This window comes from Lepus europaeus, chromosome 16 (assembly GCF_033115175.1).
Source record: "Lepus europaeus isolate LE1 chromosome 16, mLepTim1.pri, whole genome shotgun sequence".
NCBI classification, from domain to species: Eukaryota; Metazoa; Chordata; class Mammalia; order Lagomorpha; family Leporidae; genus Lepus; species Lepus europaeus.
Genome location: NC_084842.1, coordinates 4300665 through 4321345, shown reverse-complemented (window position 1 = coordinate 4321345; position 20681 = coordinate 4300665). Strand labels below are relative to the sequence as shown.

At 39.5% G+C, this 20681-nt stretch overlaps 2 pseudogenes; one reads left to right on the top strand and one right to left on the bottom strand.

Annotated features, from left to right (window-relative positions):
• Positions 1-4631: 4631 nt before the first annotated feature.
• On the bottom strand, positions 4632-7619 carry LOC133775473 (exonuclease 1-like; annotated as a pseudogene).
• Positions 7620-15790: 8171 nt separating this feature from the next.
• Positions 15791-16693, top strand: LOC133774985 (nucleophosmin-like; annotated as a pseudogene).
• The last annotated feature ends 3988 nt before the right edge of the window (positions 16694-20681 follow it).

Here is a 20681-nt window from a genome sequence, read left to right as displayed (position 1 = left end):
GCGCTCCCGGAGCGGGCTCGGCTGCCTGCGACGGCCGCGGCCTGGCGCCTCGCTCCCTGTTTGCCCGGTGCCCCTTGGAGGGCGCCGCGTCGGGATGCAGAGCCACCCGTGAGGGGGACGTTACTTTCACAAGCCCGGGGACAGACCTGTGCGCTGAGAATCTGCGTTCTGTCAGCCCTTGCGGATGCGGCCTGCGCGTCACAAAACGCACCCTGTGCCGGGAAAACAGCTCAGGAACTCCGGGACCCCGGGACCCGACGACCCCGACCGTGTCCAGCTGTCACTTGTCCCAGAGTCACTGTCCCGCGTGGGCCCGGGTGTCCTGGGTGCTGCGGCCGTTCATGTGTCGGAGCAGGAAGGCTGAGAGCAACACTTCAGTCTGCTTTGGTTCTAGTAAGGGTTTTCTTCCTGTCTTGAAAACAGCTTCCTTTTCACTTGTCTCCTAGTGTGCAGGGAGACTGAGCAAGGGCATCCCATTTCTTCTAAGGGATTGAATCCCACCCTGAGGGCCCCAGGGCATGCCCTCCTCTCACTCTAATTGCTTCTGAAAGGCCATCACTAAATGCTCTTATGGTTTTGGATTTCAGCATATGATTTTGTGGTGAGTGCTCGCCTCGGCAGCACATATACTAAAACTGGAATGATTTGGTGGTGATATGCTGAATATATAACGCGTTATATGTTTTTAATGCAGTGGTTCCCAAGCTTTTTGGATTCAGAACCCCTGAATAGATCTTCAAAGAGCTCTTGCTTGAATGGACTTATATATCTGTCAATACTTAAAAACGTTAAAAACAAACAGGAATTTAAAAACATTTACTTAAAACTAATGGATGTGTTAATATATGTATGTTAACAAAAGTAACACATTTTTAAATAGTATTTTCCAAGACAAAGCAAAGTAGAAAACTATTGTTTTACTGTCTTGTAAATCTCAACTGTCAGATTTAGACACCAACTGTATTCACATATCTGCTTCTGCATTTTGCTGTCTTTCACTTAAAGTATAGGGTGAAAATCCAGCATACGTGGTTGGAAAGGGGAGAAGTTGTTTACTAGCCTTTTAGAAAACCGAGGGTCTTTTTTTTGGCTACTACACCAAAACTTGGCACTTGGTAAACGTTAGTTGCAGTGTACAATCTAAAATATATCCAATGAGCTTTCCGTAATACTTTGATGCACATTTAAATCCCTTGATTTATCTGTCTTAAATTTTGATCTTTTATCAATGTTTTTAAAGATTTATTTTAATTATCTGAAAAAGGTACAGAGTGAGGTAGAGACAAAGGGAGAGGTCTTTCATCCATGGTTCTCTCCCCAAATGGCTGCAACCGCCCGAGCTGCGCTGATCCGAAGCCAGGAGCCAGAAGCTTCTTTCAGTCTCCCACGTGGGTGCTGGGGCCCAAGGACTTGGGCCATCCTACACTGCTTTCCCAGCCAGATCAGAAGAGGAGTAGCCAGGACAGGAACTGCTGCCCATGTGGGATGCAGGCACTACAGGTGGAGGCTTAGCCTTACTATATCACAATGCCAGCCCTGATGGCTATAAGCTTTGTGTGTAGATTCTTTATTTTTATTTATTTATTTTTTTAATTTTTTTTAATTTTTATTTTTTTTTAATTTTTGACAGGCAGAGTGGACAGAGAGAGAGACAGAGAGAAAGGTCTTCCTTTTGCCGTTGGTTCACCCTCCAATGGCCGCCGCGATAGGCGTGCTGCAGCCGGCACACCGTGCTGATTGGATGGCAGGAGCCAGGTGCTTCTCCTGGTCTCCCATGGGGTTCAGGGCCCAAGCACTTGGGCCATCCTCCACTGCACTCCCTGGCCACAGCAGAGAGCTGGCCTGGAAGAGGGGCAACTGGGACAGGATCGGCACCCCGACTGGGACTAGAACCCGGTGTGCCGGCGCCACTAGGTGGAGGATTAGCCTAGTGAGCCCCGGCGCTGGCCATATTTTTATTTTTTTAATTTGTTTTGAAAAATTTATCTTGAAAGTTGAAGTTACAGAGAGGGAGAAGCAGAGAAAGAGAAGATCTTGCATCCACTGCTTTAGTCTCGAGATGGTCAAATAGTGAGCTTTGGGCCAGGCTGATGCCAAGAGCCAGAAGCCTCATCTTGGTCTCCCATGTGAGAAGTAGGGGCCCAAACATGTTGGGCTAGCTTCTGTTGCCTTTTCCAGGCCATTAAATACAGGGAGCTGGATCAAAAGTGGAGCAGCTGGGACATGAACCGGTGCCTGTGATGGTGACTTCAACGGCCACCTCACAACACCAGCTCTGTACCTAGATCTTTTTGAGCAATGTGGATGTCTAGTTGTTTTAGCAGCATTTATTGAAAAAAAAAATGCCTTTCCCCAGTACTACTGCCTTTGGTTCTTTTTGAGTGCATTTAAATGAATCTCATTCTGGGCTTTTTTTCTGTCCTGTTGATCTACTTTTCTGTTCTTTGTCCAACATCACATTGTCTTGATTACTGTAGCTTTAGATTAAATTTTGGGCTTTGATGATGTAAGCCCCTGACTTTGTTCTCCTTCAATACTGAATAGAATTTTCTGGGTCTTCATGGCCTGTCCATGTAAACTTTCAAATTAATAGTTGATGTTCACAAAATAATTTCCTACAATTTGGTTGGGATTGTTTGAATCTGAAGATCAAGTTGGGAAGATATGACTTCTTGACATTAATGAATCTTCTTATCCACAACCAACCTGTCAATCAACTTATTTAGTTGTTCTTTGATATCTTTTATAAGTTTTGTAGTTTTCTTCATAGAGAGAAGGCATAATAGACATAATATTTTGGGAGGTGCTAATGTAAATGACAATATACTTTTAATTTTAAATTGCTCTTGTTGCTGGCATATCGGGAATCCATTGCCTTTTGTTTAAACTTCTATGCTGTAACCTTGATATCTTAACCATAAACATTAACAAACTGTTTGATTTAAACCATTTTGATTACAATTTCAGTGCAATTAAGTGCATTTAACCTGCTGTACATCTGTCACCATTATCCATAGCCAAATGCATGGATTTCAGATTCTTTTGCACCAATATAAACATTTAATCTGATTTCCAAACAACTTTTGGAAGCACTCTAATATGAAGTATTAGGAGCGATGGGAATTTGTTCCAGAGAAGGTAACACATGGAGAGCTACATTTGTTTTCTGTAAGTCAACTATAATTTCATGTAAACTAAGGAGACTAATTTCAAAGAGCTAGTTCTTGTCACAAAACAAACTATAGTAGTTTTTCAATTGATGAAACCAGACTACAGGTTATCTATTGATAATACATATTCCCTATTATGAACAGTAAATCTTGATGCCACTTGTACTGTGAATCGCTAAGGTTAGTATCAGTTCAAAGTAAGTAAATAAAAACTTCTTACAAGTCTGGTTATTTCCCTTTCACCAATGCATATAAATTATGGTACAGAGACATGGGGCACATGGAGAAAGTTGAGGGCTGGGGGGTGTAATAGTATATTACTGTGACAGCATTGTAAGGTGCTTTCCAAAGGGAACTTGTTCTCTGTCTCATTGAAGAGACTCCAAATCTTTGAATAGATTAAATGGTAAGTCACATCAGTTTGTACACAAGTAAAGCAGAATTTTCTTGACCAGGCTGCCCACCTGTTTAATTCCTAGAGAATCTGATCAGTTAGAATCTTAAAAGGATCTCTTAAAGCATTATGTTTGTCATTCTTGTCCTTGTAGCATCTTTTGATAATGGTGCCTTCCTTGTATCTGAGGGTTAAGGGCTTCCTCTTCTCTACCACTGCAAAATTTATTTTATTCCCAGAAATCAAGGAACTCTGTTCTGTTGTACTATTCTCTCAGGTCATCTTTGGCCTAGAGATGGCCGACATCAGTAGTTTTCAGAGGTTCTGGTGCGTCCCACACAAAGGCATTTGTTAATGCCTTTGCAGAAAATCTGAACCCTGTTGGTTGTGGGATGGTTAAGTGAAATGCGCACAATAGATTGTCTCTTATATTTCCATGTCCCTCCCTATGCCTAAAGATCCCTGACTCTTACCGTATTTTTCGGGGATTTTTTGCATCTTAACTTAATTGGCCAAAGATCATTGTAGAATTTGTGTTTCAATTAATCATTGCAGTATATGGTAGGATCTACTCTCAGATGACAGAGCTAATATATTAAGTCCTAAATCTTAGATGAGTGTTCCATATTAATACATTTGGTCCTATCCAAACTTCTTCCCACTGACTCTCATGAGATTGTCTCCTCCGTATTGTTCCAAGATTCCTGCTTGAATCATGCAGCACTTTGATGTCTGATTTGTTTTTTCTCAGGGTAGTATTACTCTAGATGCTCTAGATTTAACTTTTGGCAGGAGACAGGAGATAGTAGACAATAAGAGTTGTGGCAGTGAGTCCTTCATGAGGCTACAGCTCTGAGTGAAGCAAGTAGAAGGTTTTTATTGCAGCAGAAGACTTATTTTTTCAGCCAGAGGTCAGGGCCACTGACATTATCAGGGAAGGCTGAGGGAGTTTGGAAGTTGTGCTTAGTTTTATTTTTTCAATATACAAAAAAAATCTATTTTTAAAATGGCATAGATTTAAGAACAAATCTTTCAAGCTGGTAATTGCCTTATTCTCAAATAAGGACTTAAAACTGATAAGATTCTCTTGCAAGCAACAGCCTCCTAGCATTCTGAACATGAGCAGATTCAGGCTTGTTAAACATATCCTTTTCCATTTCTGGAGTTAGTTGGATGTTATCTTTGCAGACAGGGGCTTTTTACAAGAAAGAAGCTTTTTGGAGTCTTTTTTAAAGCCAAAATTTTCCCAGAGATCATTGATTTTTTTCCTGAAATTCTGGTGTGTTCTTAGCATTATGGTAATTTCTGCTCTGGATGCTGGCTGGCTTCTTGCTAAGCCCACTGGCTCTGGCAGGCATCAGAGGTTTGATCTTGGCGGTAGGAAGGGAGTCTACAGAGCAAGGTTTATATAGCCCAGGAACCTTAATCTTTAGTAATATGCTTTTTGCCAAGGAATGAGATAAATGCAGCTCAGAGTTCTGATTATCTTGATTATCAAATGATTTAATATTGTAATCAGATTCTTCTGAATCAGAATCTTCACTGGAAGCTTGAGACAGTTTTGATGTATTTAAACTGTGTGGTGATAATTCCACACTTTCCTGAGACTGTGAAGAACAACCCTCTTCAGGTAAGGGATGAAATTCATCAACTGACTTGTCAGCCTTTAATGGAGATATATCACACCGCTTGCTATAGTATTTTCAGGCACAGAGGTGGGGGAACTGCTTCTTCTTTGAAAGTGTTGCAATACTATGCTTGCAGAGGGGCTCAGACTTCTTGAAAACTCTCCAAGACTTCCAAACCAACTAAAACAACTTTTTAATGTCCCCAAAGTTGGTGGTGAAATGGTCTGTATGAATTTGCTGGTCTTCAAAATCTGAGGCTCTTCATCAACAAACACAGTTACATCATCTGGAATCTGATCATCTGAATTACGTGCTTCCAGTTTTTTTGCCTTCTAGGTTTGGACAATCAGATTGACTTGGGGTGTTCTCCTTTTTGAGACCCTGGTTGCTCTTTCTTTGACACACAATCAGCAAAATCCAGAGAGCTACAAAACAAACAAACAAAAGCCTGCTTCTGATTCCTGGAACCACACTATTATTTTCTGCGTTTTTTTCTTCGCAAAATGTTGCAAACTTATTTATTGTCCTCGGTGGGGTACTTAAGTTTTTTTTCACTAGTACTGTCATCTTCCAGGTCAGGTATGAACATTTCAGAAGAGTTCATTGATTTATTACCTCCACAGCTATTTTTCTTAGTCTTCTTTGTTAATGAAAGGGAATATTGTCTCAATAGATAATCTTCTGACGGCTCACTTCTTTTTCTTTTCAAAATAGATAACTTCCTTGGAAGAGTCAATCTTTTGGCACAGTGCCCACGGTACTTGGATTTTCCTTCAATCATGTAACATCTGAAACAATTTCTGACCCAATTTTAGGGCAATAATTCCTATGACAAATGCTATCAACATTAAATGTCTTTACAGGTTTTGTCATTCCAACTATGACTTCTTATTTGGGCAGGCATGGTGGTATCTGGATTGTAGTCATCAGTTTGCTCAAAAGTATTTATATTCTTGTTTCCAAGTGCTATTTGAAGAGCTATAGCATCATCAACATACTGTACAGTGTAGCTTAGTGTTTCAGGATCAATGTCATCTTCATAGACATTCAGAGGGGTGAGTTTCCTTCTGATGGGATCAAAAACTAGTTGATAAAGGAAGGTATTGTTGGTTTGAATAAATCCTTCAGTGTATCCTCAGGTACTGTTATATTCATCTTGAGATAATGTCCAATTTTCTTGGATAACCTTTACAATGTCAGGATTATTGGCCAGCCTTAGTACTTTGCATGCCTTTGCTAGTGCAATCCCAGGTAGTGATGAGAGATAGTCAAAGCCAGAAAGAATATGCATGTAACAGAATTTCTCTTCTGAGAGTACATCCCCAAGTTGTCTACATATTCCCAGCCCAGCTTGATCAATTTCTAGTCCATTTCCAAATTGGTCCGTTTTTAAAATCGCCTTCTTACAGGCAAAAGCTAGTAGATCAGAATCCTCTGATTATTGCTTATACAATTCCAATTTTGTTAAGACAGGGCAGTTGTGCATCAATTTCATAAGGAGCCACAAGTCAGTGCACTCCCTGAGGTCTAGCAGCTTTAATCACTTTTGTGGGCCATAGCATGTGTGATATTGATAGAACAGGTAAAACATTCTTGGATTTCCAAGACTTTATCCTCATGAAGAAGCTGGTTTCCCTTAAGGAGACTGGCATGTCGTTCTTTTCTAGACCTTTCTACTTTTTTCGAAGGTAAAGTACATCCATCAAAAACAAGAACAGGGCCGGTGCCATGGCTCACTAGGCTAATCCTCCACCTAGTGGTGCCGGCACACCGGGTTCTAGTCCCAGTTGGGGTGCCGGATTCTGTCCCGGTTGCCCCTCTTCCAGGCCAGCTCTCTGCTGTGGCCAGGGAGTGCAGTGGAGGATGGCCCAAGTGCTTGGGCCCTGCACCCCGTGGGAGACCAGGAGAAGCACCTGGATTCTGCCTTCGGATCAACGTGGTGAGCTGGCTGCAGTGCGCCGGCCGCGGCAGCCATTGGAGGGTGAACCAACGGCAAAGGAAGACCTTTCTCTCTGTCTCTCTCTCTCACTGTCCACTCTGCCTGTCCAAAAAAAAAATCAAGAACAGGTTTAATTCTATGAGATAATAAACAAATTTCATTCAAAATCCCACATACCTCTAATAATAAACACTGACTTTATTTATTTTGAACAACTCTTCCAAATAGTCAAAAATCAGAATCCAGTATTACAAAACACTAATGTTCTCCCGTGAAGATATGTTCAAAGAACTGTGAGAGTAGCAATGAAAATCTTGCAGATTTCAACTATCAGTAGGTTCACTGTTGGCTAATTTATCAGCTCAAGCAGTGGCTTCTTTGTGAACCCAGCAATATGTATCCACAACTACTGCCTGTCCTTTATATTTCCTCACAGGGATGGGTTCAGAAGCTTTTTTGATAAACTGTAGTAGTCCTTGGATCCCCATAGTACCAAGTTAACCTGTTCACAGAGCTCTGATGCTCTGATAGTTCTTTGAACTTCAGGCTTTTCTCTGCTCCACTCTGAGTAACTGCGATTCACGAATCTCTCTGATAATGTCTCTAAATAGAAGATTCTTTCACTCTTAGGAAAGCGCACATAAATCCTCATTTTGTGATACATGTGTAAGTGTCTTCTAGGCCAGGTCAATATCCTTCAAAAAGCATTTCCTCATTTGCACAGTGGGAGGCACTGAGTACCACATGACGCACATCATCTCGTGGTGATCCCCACAGCACCTGTTAGCCTCCACAGAGATCTCTCCCTTCACTTTTCAGAAAGGGATCTCCTCACAGCTCAAGGGCAGAGGGACTGGGTCCCCAAAGCCCACCTCAAACGTCCCTCCCCTGAGCCACAGCAACCAAAGCTGGCAGTGCAGGACTCTGGCAACCCAGCTGCAGTGGAGCACCCAAAGACAGCTGTGCTTAGTCTTATCTGTTGCTGCCCAATTATATCTATTGCAGAACTCAGCATCTCATTATTCTCTAAAGTGTCCCTATATTATTACATAAGAAAAATCATGGAGTTACAGTTACAGTAGCACCACAACTTTTGAACAGCCAAATGAATTAAGGAGTTTCTTTAAGGCTACCAAAGGCTTTTTTTGATGAACTGTGTATAAAGTTGAAAATTTAAAGTCTTAAGCTATTTTATTTTGTTGTTGTTACTTCAGGCAGTCTTACTTACCATCTACTTGTATATTATTGCTAATGTTTTTATAGAGATTATGTAGTCCTCCTACTACCTTATACCTCATCCACACTTAATATCCTGCCATCTAAGGTAATAGACAATATATAGTTTTGTAATGCCACAGATTACCAACATCCCAAACCCCTTTATAAAAGTAGCTATCCATGTGCTTGTCAAATATGTAAAATTCTGTTTTCAATCTGTCATCCAGTATGAGAAAACCATCACACTCAAGGATGTAACAAGAGTTCACTGAAAGTACTATTCACAGAATTATGGACATGATTAAGGCAATCAATAAAGGCTATTAAACCAACTGTGGAAATCATTTTTTATCACCCTTAGGGATAAAGAGGCAAGGGAACACAATGATGTTGGTGGAACCTAGAGAGATTAATTTATTGAAGACAGTCTCAACAGAAGCTGTGGCTTTTGAGATGCAGCTCTATAAAAAATAGTCAATTATGGTGACAGGTGTTTAGCCAACTGGGTAATCTGCCCATTGAGATATTTGCATCCTGTATCAGAGTCCCTGGGTTCTAGTCCTGGTTCTACCCCCCATTTTAGCTTCCTGCCAGTGCATACACTGGAAGATGACAGTTACGGCTCAAGTGGTTGGGTTTCTGCTACCCACATAGGATTGAATTCCTGACTCACAGCTCCTGGCTTAAGCCCCCCAGCTATTGAGAGCATTTGGGCAGTGAATGAGGGCTTAGAAACTCTCTGTGCCACTCAAGTAACAAAATTTAAAAATATCCAGTTTTGAAAAGGACAGTACAAATAAAATGCCTTGGCCTCTTTATACTTCATCCCTTTGCCAGTGCTTCTCTTTGGTGGATCTCATTCATGATCAGAGAGCAAAGGAGCTTTTGCCATGCAATCAGTAAAATAACAGCCTCCTGGCAGAGCAGTGCAGAGAAAGAACAGATAGCAAAACAGCCAGCCTGCGATGTACCTGATTCTGGACTTTTTGTTCCATTATCTGTTCCTGTGCATAACTAAATTTTTGTTTCTACTATAACTTTGAGGCATATTTTGATGTCAGGTAGATTTTTAAAATTTTCATAACTGTCCTTTCATGAAGTTGAATTGTAGACTAAGTTTACCATGTTTAATCAAAGTGCATTGCTTGTCCCACAGGCGACCTCTAGGCAAGGTACATAACATCCATATGCATCCTTCTTATTCTTTTTTTTTAAAAATTATTTATTTATTTGAAAGAGTTACACAGAAAGAGAGAGGCAGAGAGAGAGAGAGAGAGAGGTCTTCTTATCCACTGGTTCACTCCCCAGTTGACCACAATGGCTGGAGCTGCATGGATACGAAGCCGGGAGCTTCTTTCATGTCTTCCATGTGGGTGCAGGGGCCCAAGCACTTGAGCCATCTTGTGCTGCTTTCCCAGGTCATAGCAGAGAGCTATATTGGAAGAGGAGGAGCTGGGATTCCAATCTGCCGATATGGGATGATGGCACTGTAAGTGGTGGCCTTACCTACTGTGCCACAGCTCTGGCTCTATTATAATTCTTAAACTTTTAGGAAGGGAAGTAGAGAGAGAGGGAGGAAAAAAGGAAAGGAAAAAGAAAGGGAGATAGGGTAGGAAGGAAATGAGGAAGGGAAGTATGATTATATTTTTAGAATTGTTTGTATGAACTGAATTGAATCTTTATGTTAATATCACATCTAACAAAGGGAAAAAAGGCAACACAAAAGAAGTTTTCTGCCTCATATAACTAATCCTTATGTAGGAAATATATGCACAAAGTATGTACTGCTTTAAATTTCACTTGCTGGAAGGATTTCCTTTCTCTAATCGCTTTTAGGGACGCCTAAATGGGTTTGTAAGGATTTTTCAGTTGACATTTGAATGACATTTGAATACTATTATCATACCATACACATAATTTTCCTCTTTCACTTAACTTGTCATAGGAAACAATAAATGTTGGTTGAGAGATTGATGTGTAAGGTTAGTGGACTGTGGATCATCCACTTATGCCACCTGAAGCTTGCAATAACTTTGCTTTTTTAAGATTTTATTTATTTAGTATTTGATTGGTAGAGTTAAATAGAGAGAGTGGGAAAGACAGAGGAAAGGTCTTCCATACACTAGTTCTCTCCCTATGTGGCCGCAATGGCTGAGCTAAGCCGATCCAAAGCCAGGAGCCAGGAGCTTCTTTTGGGTCTCCCATGTGAGTGCAGAGGCCTAAGCAATTAGGACATCTTCCACTGCTTTCCTGGGCCATAGCAGAGAGCCAAATTGGAAGGGACACAAACCTGGGACACAACCTGTGCCCATATAGGATGCTGGTACCACAGGCAGCACCCTATGCTTAGCCTATGCACCACAGCACTGGCCCCTCAAGAACTTTTAAAATGCAGCCCTACATATAACTGTTCCATTTGATGAGTACTCCTGGGAGTGCCTGAAAATGTCAGTTTGTGAAGTGTGGCTCGGGTTGCAAATTATATAGTATCATATTGTATGAGTTTTAGTCTCTATCACAGTCCAATATTGGGCCAGAAGCATTATTAAAAGAAAAAAATACTTGAAGAGATATATGCTATATTTTCCCCTTTTGCCTGTTATAATGAACCACCAAATGAGTGGTTTAAAATAACAGAAATGTACTCTCTCACAGTTCTTGAGACTGGATGTATACAATCAAAGGATTCGTAGTGTTGGTTCCTTTTGGAAACTTGGTTGGATCATGCATTGCATGCCTGACCCCTAGTTTCTGATGGTTTTATCAATCCTTGTTACTCTTACTTGGTGTGTCTTCTCCTCTTCTCTTAGTTATAAAGATGCTTGTCATTGGATTTAAGGTCCACCCTAATCCATGATCCTCTCATTTCATGACCCGTGTTTAATTATAGCTTGCAAAGACTTATTTTCCAAATAAGTATACATGCACCAATTCATGTTAGACACTTATTTTGAGAGGGCAGTATCCAACCCATTTTATGTACAATTGAGGATATTTCCTTGGTTCAAAACTATTGGGAGCTTTTCTGGGATTCTCCTAAAGAGACCTAACACAGGCATTCGTCAACATTTCAGTCAGTCTCTTCATGAGCTCTTTTTTCTCCTAGCTGTAAAGGAAAACCAATAGAGCTCCTTGCACAGTGGCCTATATCAACTGAAGAGCCTTCTCTTTCTTAGGCTACCTATAAATCGAGAAGCCTCTGGTTTGTCATTATAGGGTCAAAGCAACAAAGCTGTATGTGATACAGGTTGCTTTGAAATTCCAAAGTGATCTACAAAGTGTTGCACCTCATCATTTAGTATGGAGAAGGATACTTTCCAGTGCAGTCTAGACCACCTGATCATTATAAACTGATTTTCTCTGTGTGTGGTATATGTATATCTTTAATTAAGACTCTGAAATACCTCTTCTTATAAAGACAAAGAAGACACCTGTTACTTTATTCAGGTCTCAGAGGCGTGATATTATGAATGTACTCCAGTTTCTTCTGAATGGGCATATTAGTTTCTTGTTGCTGATGTAAAAAATTACCATAAAATACAGTTCTGTAGGTCATAAGTCTAAAGTACACCTCAGTGGTTCAAATCAAGGTATTGGGGGTGCTGTGTTCTTCTGAATGCTCTAATAAAGAATTTGCTTTCATGCCTTTTCCAACTTCTAGGGGCCGGCCATATTCCTTAGCTTGAAACTGCTTTCCTTCACCTTCAAATGCAGTACTATTGGGCTGAATCATTATAACACTGCCTTTCTCTCTTCTGTTTCTCTCTTCTGCTTTAATGACACTTTTCACCCCTAAGGTACTCCAAGATAATCATCTTATTTTAAGATCAGGTGATTTACTATCTTAATGGTGTTTGCCATATAACAACATATCCAAAAGATCTGGGGATTTGTATGTAGATCTTTAAAAGGCCAGCATTCTGTCAGCCACAGATAGTGAGATGTTTAGTGTCCAGTTAAAATCAAAATCAGAGATTTAACAAAGTCATGAGGCAAGAGAGTGCAGGTATATTGCCATCACTGTGAAGCAAAAATGCAAGCTAAAAGCCTCTGCTTATTATGATAGAGAAAACAGCAACTTTTTCTGTCATTGGCCCATATAGGTGCTAATGTGTGGGTTCATTTGTTTCAGTCCATATTTGGAATAATATCTGTTATTGCAGTTAATACACGATTAAACTCAAGGAAATTCATTGCCATTCGTTTGTTGCATATATGTTGTTTTTGTAGAGCAAGCACATCATTTTTGGGACTATAATGAGAATCGCTGCTCTTGCATATATTTTTCCATCATAATGGGACTAATTTCTGTATATAGAGGGACTTTTTGTGTAATGTTTTGTTAATGGTAGAGATGATATTCAGGGGTTTCCATTTGTCCATTCATTTCATAATAACCCTTTCTCTTTTCGTCAGAGAGGTAAAGTGTGCATTCTGAAAGTCACTGCTCTCTTTACACAAACTGTTCCATTAAATTATGATCGGATGGATTTGCGACCCCTGGGTACTCTCATAGCTATAAGAACCTAAATTCCATTCATCACCCAAGTGTGCATAAGCAAGTGTTCATAAGCAAGTATTAAGGCCTTAAGTATTTTAGGCCTCAAAAATTAGTATTAGAGTCAGTGTTTGATATTACACAGGTGTGAGTAATTGGATTTCAGTTTTTGTGTATCTAGTCTGAGTCTTTCTTTTAGTCACTTTAATTTATTAAAATAATGGAGCTGTTTGACTTTTACTGCCTCTTATTTGTGTGATAATTACCTAATTTAATGCTTTTGTCATGTTTAAAAATTAGCATATAAATCTGCAATGTTTTGGGTTTATTTTCTAGGTACCTTGTAGATGCTTTTAATTTGGAATGTTTAGAGTGTTTTATATAATAAATGTAATCCTTTATTTAGGCAATAACTAATGATTCTTCACCATGAATAATTAGGAAATTTGGTATCTTACGACTTCTTTGTACCTCCTTGTCCCTTTTACTACATGATTATGATTATTTTTCCTTTAGTTGTTCTGTAACTTTATGCCATGAAACAGTATGCTGCTTCGTAGCTTCATATGCTTATTTTCTTTTTTTCCCCAGAAACCTAAGGGAATAGAAACTCCATACATTTCTTAAATAAAGCTTTAGGAACATGGTGATTCTTCCCACCATACCTGCCCTCCCACTTCTCCTCCTCTTCCCTCTCCTATTCCCATTCTTATTTTTCACTAAGATCTATTTTCAGTTAACTTTATATACATATGATTAAGTAAAAAGTTCAACAAATAGTATGGGGAAAAAAACCCAAAACTGTTCCTCAGTGGTCTTGACAAGGGCTGTTTAAAGGCATTGCTTCTCAAAGTGTCAATTTCACTTCTATAGATTGCCTTTTAGGTAATTTTAAGTCAGTTTTGACCACTTGTACATGTAAGGAAACTAGTATGCTTGTATGTGCTTCTTCTTCTGTTGCTATGTTGTTGGATATGTACAAAATTGTTGTACTTACTATGTCATATTATGTCTGCATAATTTTCTGACATTGCATCTATTATATAAATGTTGTTTGTACAATTGCTTTAGCTTTCAGTTTTATTCTGTATTTAAGTGTACTTAGTCCCTATCACTAGGCCTTTTACTCCAATGCTACTGATAGATTTTCTGGGAGACAGTTATCTGCCTTCTGTAACAGGCATATATGTAGTATTTTACTTGAGTATTTTACTTTTGCTTGTGACTATCTGTCTTTGGCTTTGACAGTTGAATAGCAATTTAGCTGAAAATAAACTTTTTGGGTTCTCACTTTCTTTTACTAACTTTACTTTTTATTTATATAAAGGGAACAAATTTCATGTATTTCATATGTACAGTATTTTTTTTAAAGATTTATTTTATTTATTTGAAAGAAAAAAAGTCATAGAAAAGTAAAGCCAGAGAGAGATCTTCTATCTGCTGATTCACTCTCCAAATGACCGCAATGGCCAGAGCTGTGATGATCTGAAACCAGGAGCCAGGAGCTTCTTCCGGGTCTCCCACCGGGGTGCAGGGGTCCAAGCACTTGGGCCATCTTCTACTGCTTTCCCAGGCCATACCAGAGAGCCGAATGAAGCAGCCAGGACTCCAAATGGCACCCCTATGGGATGCCAGTGCTGCAGGCTGAGGCTTTTACCCACTGTGCCATAGCACTGGCCTCTCATATATACAGTTTTAAGAGCATAATATTTTCTACCCTAATACCTCACTGTCAACCTCCCTCTTCCTCTGTTCTTATTTTAAGTTTTACAATGACATTCTTTCAATTTGCTTTATAATCAAAGCTTAACTCTCTTGTAAATAAGACATTATTCTTTGGCATTTTAACATTGATTACTGCATTTACGAATTCTCAAGCTAGCCTGCTATTTTCTCCTTATACCAAATTTTATTTCTGCTTATGTTTCTCTAGGATTGTTTATCTTAGAATGCCAATCACTTTGGTGTAATTCTACGTGGTTTTACTTATTATCAGAGTTTCCTAAAACAAAGTGTCTATTTCAAATCCTTTATTTCAGGAAAGTACTCTTTATTGATTTTTAATACCATTTGAGAGGCAGAGAGACAGAAAGAGCAAGCTCCTGTCCAATCTCCAAGTGTCTAAAATGACTAGGACTAGGCAGAGACTAAAACTGGGCACCAGGAAATCACATTGTGTCTTCCATGTGAGTAGTAGGGACCTGACACCTTGACATATCACTTGCTACCTCTCTGGGCCTGAAGTGGTGGGAAGCTGGAATTGAAGCCAGAGCCAGGACTTGCACTTTCTAGCTAAACTTCTTCTCCTGTGAAATTTTTTGATGTATGTCATTGATTCTTTTTTGTCTACTTGTTCTGTTTTTCTTCAAGAATAGCAAATTTTATATAGGTTGAATACTTGCTCTTTGCACTTTAAAAAAATCTTTCATAATTATTTCATGTGTTTTCAAATTAGATATTTTAAGTTTTTCCCCTTCGTTTATATTTTTAAAGGAATTTATTAATGTATTAGGTTCTCAGAGAAAATGCATGATTATTACTACAGAATAATTCTCACCAGTTCTCATGTTGATATCATAGTAGTGAACAAAGAATGGATTTGATGTCATTTATAGATGTAATTCTAAGAGTAATATAGTTCCCTTCCTCCCTTCCATCTTCACTCCATCCTTTTCTACCTCTCCTCCTTTCTAATTTTTGAGATAACATATTTTTAATTTACATTATAGTCAAAGGCTTAATGCTACACTGAATAAAGAATTCAGTGAGTAAAAAGTAAAATGAATACATAATGATGAGCCACCAATATGTTCATAGGCAAATCTTATGAAAGAAACTGAATAGACCCCTGGCGTGATTCCTTCCTGTGCAGCTGTTCTTTGCAGCAGTGGGCATCTAATCTCCATCCGCTTTCTCTCCCACCCAAGTTCATCCCTCCTCCTCATGGAAGATTCTGTGGACATGGGCATGAGCTCCCTGAGGCCCCAGAACTATCTTTTTGGTTGTGAACTAAAGGCTGACAAAGATTATCACTTTGAAGTGGACAATGATGAAAATGAGCACCAGTTATCTTTAAGAACGGTCAGTTTAGGCGCTGGTACCAAGGATGAACTGTACATTGTTGAAGCAGAGGCAATGAATTACACAGGCAACCCTATTAACATCACACTGGCAATGTTGAAACTGTCTGTACAGCCAACGGTTTCTCTTGGAGGCTTTGAAATAATACCACCTGTGGTCTTAAGGTTGAAGTGTGGTTCAGGGCCTGTGCATATTAGTGGACAGCACTTAGTAGCTGTGGAGGAAGATGCAGAGTCCGAAGATGAAGAGGAAGAGGATGTGAAGCTATTAAGTATATCTGGAAAATGATCTGCCCCTGGAGGTGGCAGCAAGGTACCACAGAAAAAAGTAAAGCTTGCTGCTGAAGATGATGATGAAGATGATGGCGACAATGATGATGATGATGAAGATGATGATTTTGATGAAGAGGAAACTGAAGAAAAAGCTCCAGTGAAGAAATCTATACGAGATACCCCAGCCAAAAATGCATAGAAATCAAACCAGAATGGGAAAGCCTCAAAACCATCAACACCAAGATCAAAAGGTCAAGAATCCTTCAAAAAACAGGAAAAAAACTCCTAAAACACCAAAAGGACCTACTTCCGTAGAAGACATTAAAGCAAAAATGCAAGCAAGTATAGAAAAAGGTGGTTCTCGTCCCAAAGTGGAAGCCAAATTCATCAATTATGTGAAGAATTGCTTCCGGATGACTGACCAGGATGCTATTCAAGATCTTTGGCAGTGGAGGAAGTCTCTTTAAGAAAATAGTTTAAACAGTTTGTTAAAATTTTCTGTCTTATTTAATTTCTGTAACAGTTGATATCGGGCTTTTTTTTTTTTTTTTTTTGGCAGGCAGAGTGGACAGTGAGAGAGAGACAGAGAGAAAGGTCTTCCTTTTTGCCGTTGGTTCACCTTCCAATGGCCGCCGTGGCTGGCGCGCTGCGGCCAGCGCACCGCACTGATCTGATGGCAGGAGCCAGGTGCTTCTCCTGGTCTCCCATGGGGTGCAGGGCGCAAGCACTTGGGCCATCCTCCACTGCACTCCCTGGCCACAGCAGAGAGCTGGCCTGGATGAGGGGCAACCGGGACAGAATTGGTGCCCCGACCGGGACTAGAACCCGGTGTGCCTGCGCCGCAAGGTGGAGGATTAGCCTAGTGAGCCACGGCGCTGGCCATCAGGCTGTTTTTTTTTTATAATGCAGAGTGAGAACTTTCCCTACCGTGTTTGATAAATGTTGTCCAGGTTCCATTGCCAAGAATGTGTTGTCCAAAATGCCTGTTTAGTTTTTAAAGAAGGAACTCCACCCTTTGTTTGGTTTTAAGTATGTATGGAATGTTATGATAGGACACAGTAGTAGCAGTGGTCAGACGTAGAAATGGTGGGGAGACAAATAGACATGTGAAATAAACTCAGTATTTTAATAAAGTAAAAAGAAACTGAATAGATATTTAGTCAAATTTAAGACAGGTTCTTATTATTTTTTAATTTTTTTTTACAGATTCGCTAAATTCATTTCTACAAATCATATTGCCAGAGAAATTCCAAGCAAATACCAGTGGTAAATTCAAAGTAAGATACGTAAGGGATATTTTTCTCTCTAAATTATGTGGAATTTCAATTTTTTACATAGTTGTAAAATATATCAGCCATATTATTGTATGTATGTGTTTAAAATTACTATTAGTAAGGAATTTAAAGTTTTGATAGCAAAGCAGATGTATAAGTCAAAATTATCTGTTTTGTATAATATCTGTCATTTTGGTAAATTATAGAAAAATTAAGTGTGTTATTGGAATGGTAGCTAGGAGAGTCTGATGAAGAGAGTGATGTAAGAAGAGTAACATTTAGCTGAAACCTTGTTCCTCAGACTTTTCCTTTGCATCTGACTTTACTTGAGACCCTTTCATTATTATTTTTAGTGGAAAGGAAATACTTTATTCATTTATTTGTTGAACAGATATTTCTGTGGGTATTCCATGTGAATTTTGATGGGAGATAAAAAGTACAATTAAGTGAGGCTTTCTTACAAGTGGCCATTTTAATAATACTTTAATGTTAACATTTATTGAGGTATAACTTACATACCACAGAACCCATTCATTGTAGGTGCACAGCTAAATGATCACTAATTCTAAGTACAGTGTAAGAACATGATCGCAATCCAGTTGCGGAACATTTCTATTGCCCCAAATAGTTCCTCCATGCCCATTTAAGTTCATCTCTGTCCTTTGTTCCTAGCCCTTGGAAAATACTGATGTGTTTTCTGTCCATATAAATTAGTTCTTTCTTTTGTATATAGTCTTCAGAGTGAAATTAATAGGTCACGTAATAAGAGTGTGTTTCACATTTTTAGAAATCATTACACTGTTTTCTATAGTGAATCTGCCAATATACATTCCCCATCAGTGACATCTGAATTTTTTGTAGCATACTTTTAAACATTTGATGTTGTCTTTTGGGTTAAAAGATTATTTTAGTGGAGTATAGTAGTAAATATTTTTCTATTGTGAGCCTTTTTTCATGGGCCCATTTAGCTATTTCTATCTTTTTGGTGAACTTTCTGTTGCATTCATTCACTGTAAAGTTGGGTTGTTTAATTCTGTATTTTTGAATTCTAGAAATCATATGTTCTAGATACATGTTCTTTATGAAGCACACAATTTGTAATTATTTTTCTTCAGTTTGACACTTTTCATCTTCATAATGCTTGCAGTAATTGGCCTGGGTGTGCCAGCTTATCAAACACCCTTACAAGACTACTAGTAACATCTTAGGTTCATCATCTGAGATGACTGAATAGGGAAAACACATGCTGATTTCAATCTAAAAGAAAGATATCAGAAACACAGGAAAGATTTGTGTTTCTGGGAGACTCTTTGATTTAGAGCGAAGTTTTCATTGAAAAATTTGCAGAAATAAGAGGATCTGGGGTCCGGTGCTGTGGTGTAGCAGATAAAGCCGCCACCTGACAGAGAAGCTCTTAGGTCACCACCAGTGTCTTCTGTGGTTGTCTATTGGAGAGGTCATCTTTCCATGTGAGGTGTGAGGAGCTTGCAGAGGTCTGTGCTCCACTGGTGATCTTGTCTGAAGGAGAGCTTCATAGTCCCCACTATCCCTGAGTCCAGACAGATGAGTTGGCAGGGGCAGATTGCCCATTTAACTCTGTGAAGGAAGGGCACATTGCAAAACCCCCTCCCCATAACAGGGCACTCTGCGAACTGGGGGCTGTGCCATCTTCCCAGATTAGGGTGGCTGAAGGCTTTAGCATGCCATGCAACCTGGTGGATTTTGTTAGAGGGAGAACTCTGCAGTCTCTAGTGACTTTGAGTCTAGGTGAAGGTGGAGTAGGTGCCTACTTGGCATGTTACTCCCCTCACTTCTTCCCACCCAAGCATGAGATTCAGGGACAAGGTGGTGGTCTCGCTGGGTGTGGAGGTTCACAGGCCACAGGAAGATTCCTTGCAGTCTGTGTGGGGAGCCCTGCAACCTGTGACTCTGTGAATCCTGTGACTGTGATAGGCTGGGAAACTGACATGGGTATGGAGTTGGCTGGGTCTTTGGACAATTCCTGAACCCTACTCCTGAAGCTCAGAAGTCCCTGAGTACTCAAAGTGGACATTGCAAAGTGATCCATGCACACTCTGTGGGGTACATAGATTCGTTGTGTAGTTCATGTGACAGGGAGTGGGGAGTACAGGCACAGAGAGGCTCATGTTGGCACAGAGAAGGGCAGAGACCATGATCACACCAACTAGGGTGGTCATCTCCTCTCCCCTACAGAGTACAGAGGAGAGCTGCCATGCATAACTTGGGTGTTATCCTGAAGTTTTGCCCCACCCAAAAATGGTGGCCAGAGATCCCTGGCTCCATCCAGCATGTACCTTTGGATATCCCCTGAAGGCACTGGCATGCCACTATGCCTAGAGGCACATGCTGAAAAAAAAACACTTCAGAGGAGATATCAACAAGTGTTTCTGCAGTGTGTAAAAGGAAGCATAGAAATGTAAGAAACATGAACAGGGAAGAAAATAGGACTCCCCAAAAGGAGCACAGTAGTACTTTAATATTAGACTACTGAGATGAGGTGATTGATGAAATGCCTAAAAGGGAATTCAAAGGAATGTACATTTACTCAAAAATCAAGAAGCAATTACATGATTTAATGAAATTATGAATGACATGGTTGAGAAATTCAGCTTGGAAATGTTAAATAAAAATGAAACTGAAATGTTAGAATGAAGCAATTAATATGCCAAATGAAAAATACAGTGGAAAGCCTATTGAATGGACTTGTTGAGGCAGAACAAAGAATATCTAATCTGGAAGACAAAACTTTTGAAATATCTCAGACAAAAAAATAAGAAAAATAATTAAAAAAAAACAAAAGCAGAGTTCAGGATCTTTGGGATACCACCAGACAACAAAATATATGTGCCTTAGGCATTCCTGAAAAGGAATTCCTGAAAGACATTCCTGAAAAGTGAAAAAGAAGAATTGATTAGAAAATATATTCAATGAAATACTATCAGAAAAATTCCCTGATTTGGAAAAAATATGAACATCCAAGTACAGGAAACACATAGAACTCCACATAGAATTGATCAGAGAAGATCTTCACCATGACTCATTATATTCAAACTTTGAAAAATAAAACATAAAGAAAATATTCAAAAATGTTCAAGAGAGAAATTCCAGATTACCTTTGAAAGATCTTCAATTAAATTGACAGTAGATGTCTTATCAGATGTCCTACATGCTAGGGCAGAATGGAGA